The following is a 6,030-nucleotide window of genomic DNA, read 5'->3' on the forward strand; positions in this document are numbered from 1 at the left end:
CGAGGACTACCTGTATAAAATGGACACAAATAGGTTCATATGAAGCCATAAAATACAAGTAGTCTTTAATTTACAACCACAACTAAGCCCAAAATTCCTGTTCCTAAGCGAGACAATTGTTAAGTGAGTTTTGCCCCATTTTACGCCATTTCTTGCCACAGTTGTTAAGTGAATCACTGCAGTTGTTAAGTCAATCACACAATTGTTAAGTGAATCTGGCTTCTCCATTGATTTTGTCAGGTCGCAAAAGGGGATCACGTGACCCTGGGATGCTGCAACTATCATAAGTATGAACCAGTGGCCAAACATCTGAATTTTGATCACACGATCATGGAGATGCTATGAAAAACAGTTATAAGCGACTTTTTTTCTGTGTTATTGTAACTTTGAACAGTCACTAAATGAACTGTTGTAAGTCGAAGACTCCTGTATCATTTATACTCAGTTGGCTGGATTCATGGACCATCTCAAGTGGAGAACAAAACTAGGTTTACACTTCACCCTAAAATAAAACAGGAAATTACAATGTGTAATTACATACATTAACATATCATAATCAGGGGCTCCAGTCATAAAAAAGCAACCAAAGTATTGAGATTTTTTAAAAAACAACCTTGAGAAAGTCTATACTGGGATACCAAAGATTTGAATGAGATGTGTAGATGGGGTTGCGGACCTGATGTTTTGGCCAAGGGGCAATGAGAGAGTCCATCAATTCAGCTCAGGGCAACTTGACCCTTCAGGCCTCAACATGAATGACTGATGTTAAACTGACACATCCTCATCCTGGATAAATGCCCAACATGGAGAGATATTCATGGACAGCCTAGAAAAAGTATCTTCTGTACTCCTGGCTTGAGAACAAAACTCTGAAGACCATAAAACTTCTGTCATAGTAAGCAAGGACTTTAGACCTTATTTAGTATTGTCCACAAGGGTTAATTTGATGTTTTACAATAATGGCGAATATCTGTAGTTTGGGTGTAGGATGAGGGTGAAGATTCATCTCCAAGCTTGTGGGTTAGTTTCCGAATGTTTCGTTACCAGGCTAGGTAACATCTTCAGTGGAGTTTAGGAGATGTCAGTGTCTGTGTTCTTGTTTATGAGAGCTTTCCCTAAACTTCGCTGAAGATGTTACCTAGCCTGGTAATGAAACACTCAGAAATCAACCTACAAGCTCAGATAACGAACCTTCATCCCCATAACTTGATATGTATCTAGTCCTCTTGAGGTTTCCTGCATCTGTGTGGATGCAGAGGAAGGATTAAAACATTCTTGGAGTAGAAGAACCCCCGATGTGGCTGAGAAAGACTCCTGCTGGACATCTTGGAAAGCTGCAATCAGTTCATATATAGCAGACATTTCTGAACTAATGTGGTAAAATTTGTACATATAACATCCTTTGTTTTGGATATTTATTTTTTTCAGATCAGAAGGGGTGGTAGATGACTAAGAGGGAAAGCTGAATTCTTTCCAGTCTAAGTTGCTAAAGCAAATGAGATTTTGAAAGACAAAAGGGGGAAAAATGGACTTTATATTTTGAATTAGAATGTCACTTTATGCAGATCTAAAATTAATATTATACTGTAGAATGGGAGGAAGGTACCATTACAGGTAGTCTTCGACCCACAACAGCTTTTTGAATGACCGTTCAAAGTTAAAATGGCATTGAAAAGTGACTTACAACTGTTTTTCACATTTATGACCATTGCAGTATCCCAATGGTCACAAGATCAAAATCCAGATGCTTGCAACTGACTCATATTTATAACAGTTGCAGTGTCCTGGGGTCATGTGATCATCTTTTGCAATCTTTGACAAGTTAAGTCAATGGGGAAGCCAGATTCACTTAACAACCCTGTTACTACTTTAACAACTGCAGTAATTCACTTAACAACTGTGTTAAGAAAGGTGGTAAAATGGGGCCAAACTCACTTAACAATTGTCTCACTTAGGAACATGAATTTTAGGCTCAATTGTGGTTGTTAAGGATTATCTATATTTGGCCTTCTTATTCCTTTAGCATCATGTACATAAAAATGTAAACAAAGGTGTTGTCTAGTTCATGCATGTAGAGGTAATCCTCCATTTACAACAATTATTGGAAACAGAAATTCCATAACAAGGAGTTTGTTAAGCGAGCCCTGCCAAATGTTATGATTTTTTTTTGCTGTGATTGTTAAGAAAGTCACTACAGTTGTTAAGTGAATCTGGGTTTCCCCCATTGACTTTGCTTATTGGAAGCCAGCTGAAAAGATTGCAAATGGTGACTACATGACCCTGCGATAGGGCAACATTGCAAATACACACCTGGTGCTAAGCATCCAAATGTTGATCACATTGTGAGGATGCGCTGACAGTCGTAAGTGCGAGAACTGGTTGCAAGTCACTGTTCAGTGCTACTATAACTTTGAAATGTCAGCAAATGTAAGTTGAGGCCTACCTGTACGTAGCACTTTAAAAATAGAGGCAAATAAAGAATTCCACAATCTAAAGTAGACATATACTTACATAAAAATGAAATAAAAGGAAGAAATTTAGGCATGGATCAGCTGAAGAAAATGTGATTATTTCAGTTATGGAAACCTGGCTTGATTTCAATAAATGAAATGATTTGGAATTAGATGACTTAGTAACCGAACCGATGTCATGGTCCGATCATTTCCTCCTTCGACTAGACTTCCGAACCGCCATCCACCATCGCAGGGAGACGGAACCTATACGGTGGTTCCGTCCCAGGCGCCTGATGGACCCCGAGAGGTTCCTGACCATTGGGCCATTCCCTGAGGATCTGGCCCACGGCACGACTGAGGAACTAGTTGCGGCCTGGGAGCGGGCCGCGGCTGGGGCCTTGGACCGTGTCGTGCCTTTGCGACCTCTGACCCGGTGCAGATCTCGTTTGGCCCCTTGGTTCTCCGAGGGGCTGAGGGAGATGAAACGCCGGAGAAGACGTCTAGAGAGCACCTGGAGGTCCAGCCGTTCCGAAGCTGATCGGACACTAGTTAGGTCCTATTCTAGGACCTACCTAGTGGCAATGAGGGAGGCGAGGCGCTCATATACCTCCACCCTCATTGCGCCGGCAGATAACCGCCCGGCCGCCCTGTTTCAGGTGACCCACTCCCTCCTTCATCAGGAGGTGCGGGATGACCCGTTGCAGGGACGTGCTGAGGAGTTTAGTGGTTATCTATACGATAAAATCGCTCAGCTCCGGGATGGTCTGGACCGAAATTGGGATGATCCAGGCAAGGGAGAGGAGACACGTCTTGTTGAGTCCATTTGGGATGAGTTGGACCCTGTGGCTCCAGAGGACGTGGACAGGCTGTTGGGGAGGCTTCACGCCACTACATGTTTACTGGACCCGTGTCCTTCCTGGCTGGTACTGGCCACTCAGGAGGTGACACGAGGCTGGCTCCAGGAGATTATCAACGCTTCTTTGTTGGAAGGGGTTTTCCCGGCCGCCTTGAAAGAGGCGGTGGTGAGACCCCTCCTCAAGAAGCCCTCCCTGGACCCAGCTATTTTGGGTAACTATCGTCCAGTCTCCAACCTTCGCTTTGTTGCGAAGGTTGTAGAGAGTGCTGTGGCGCGACAGCTACCCCAATACCTGGATGAAGCCATCTATCTAGACCCGTTCCAGTCCGGCTTCCGACCTGGGTACAGCACAGAGACAGCTTTGGTCGCACTGGTGGATGATCTCTGGAGGGCCAGGGACAGGGGTTATTCCTCTGCCCTGGTCCTATTAGACCTCTCAGCGGCTTTTGATACCATCGACCATGGTATCCTGCTGCGCCGGTTGGGGGGATTGGGAGTGGGAGGCACCGTATATCGGTGGTTCTACTCCTATCTCTCTGACCGGCCGCAGACGGTGTTGACAGGGGGGCAGAGGTCGACCGCGAGGGACCTCACTTGTGGGGTGCCGCAGGGGTCGATTCTCTCGCCCCTTCTGTTCAACATCTATATGAAGCCGTTGGGTGAGATCATCAGTGGCTTTGGGGTGAGATACCAGCTGTACGCTGATGACACCCAGCTGTACTTCTCCACCCCAGGCCACCCCAATGAAGCTGTTGAAGTGCTGTCCCGGTGCGTGGAAGCCGTACGGGTCTGGATGGGGAGAAACAGGCTCAAGCTTAATCCTCCAAGACGGAGTGGCTGTGGATGCCGGCACCCGATTCGGTCAGCTGCAGCCGGGGCTGACTGTTGGAGGCGAGTTATTGGCCCCAAAGGATAGGGTGGGCAACTTAGGTGTCCTCCTGGATGGACGGCTGTCGTTTGAAGATCATTTGACGGGCGTCTTCAGGGGGGGCCTTCCACCCGGTTCGCCTGGTTCGCAGTTGCGCCTTCCTTGATCGGGATGCCTTGTGCACGGTCACTCATGCGCTGGTTACCTCTCGCCTGGATTATTGTAATGCTCTCTACATGGGGCTCCCCTTGAAGTGCACTCGGAGGCTTCAGTTAGTCAGAATGCAGCTGCGCTGGTGATAGAGGAGCTCGCGTAGCTCCCATATAACACCGCTCCTGCGCAAACTGCACTGGCTGCCTGTGGCCTTTCGAGTGCGCTTTAAGGTGCTGGTTACGACCTTTAAAGCGCTCCATGGCTTAGGGCCTGGGTACTTACGGGACCGCCTGCTGTTACCACATGCCTCCCACCGACCCGTACGCTCTCACAGAGAGGACTTCTCAGGGTGCCGTCCGCCAAGCAATGTCGGCTGGCGGCCCCCAGGGGAAGGTCCTTCTCTGTGGGGGCTCCCACACTCTGGAACGAACTTCCCCCGGGTTTACGCCAAATACCTGACCTTCGGACATTCCGTCGTGAACTGAAGACGCATCTTTTTATTTGCGCGGGGCTGTCTTAAATTGAATTTTATCTTTTATTAATTTTTAAACGGGGTTTTTAGTATGGAAATTTTTTAATTTTAGGCTAATTTAAATAAGTTTTTTAAATGGTATTTTAATCTGTATATTGTATTGTTTTATCTTGCCTGTACACCGCCCTGAGTCCTTCGGGAGAAGGGCGGTATAAAAATCAAATCAATAAATAAATAATAAATAATAATAATAAAATATAGAAATTAAAGGCTTTATTTGAATTTTCCCTGAAACGTCAAAGTAAATTTAGAATTAAGGCAAAGGAGGGTCCTGGGTAGGCAGTTCCAGTCAAATGGGGGTAAACAAAGATAACCTTGTGTTTCATCCAGGTGGTAGCTTTGAGCTTTCTTTGACAATTCTAGAAAGGTTAAGCAGGATCAGTCTTGGTTAATAGTTGGATGGGAAACTTTCAAGGATTCAGAGATAGACTGGGAAATCAAAGAAATCTTGAAAAACAAGGACAAATAATCTTTGTATTGATGCCAAGGTAAATTCTTGAATGGGACAATGAAGTCATCATGAATTGACTTAGGAAAGATTTAGGTTTTCAATTACAGGACATAAGAAACCACCGGACAGTAAAGTGTATGGAGCTATGGGTTTGTAGAAGGCCATGGACTATGATAAAACAAAACAAAGCCAAAAATAAGGTCAAGAAGCTATTGTAGCATTTAATATAACAACAACAGAGTTGGAAGGGACCTTAGAGGTCTTCTAGTCCAACCCCGTCCAGGCAGGAAACCCTACACCATCTCAGACAGATGGTTATCCAACATTTTCTTAAAAATTTCCAGTATTGGAGCATTCACTACTTCTGCAGGCAAGTTGTTCCACTTATTAATTGTTCTGTCAGGAAATTTCTCCTTAGTTCTAAGTTGCTTCTCTCCTTGATCAGTTTTCACCCATTGCTTCTTGTTCTACCCTCAGGTGCTTTGGAGAGCAGCCCGACTCCCTCTTCTTTGTGGCAATCCCTGAGATATTGGAACACTGCTATCATGTCTCCCCTAGTCCTTCTTTTCATCAGAGTAGACATACCCAGTTCCTGCAACCGTTCTTCATATGTTCTAGCCTCCAGTCCCCTAATCATTTTTGTTGCTCTTCTCCGCACTCTTTCTAGAGTCTCAGCATCTTTTTTACATCGCAGCAACCAAAACTGAATGCAGTATT

Source organism: Ahaetulla prasina, chromosome 4 (assembly GCF_028640845.1).
Source record: "Ahaetulla prasina isolate Xishuangbanna chromosome 4, ASM2864084v1, whole genome shotgun sequence".
Lineage (NCBI taxonomy): Eukaryota > Metazoa > Chordata > Lepidosauria > Squamata > Colubridae > Ahaetulla > Ahaetulla prasina.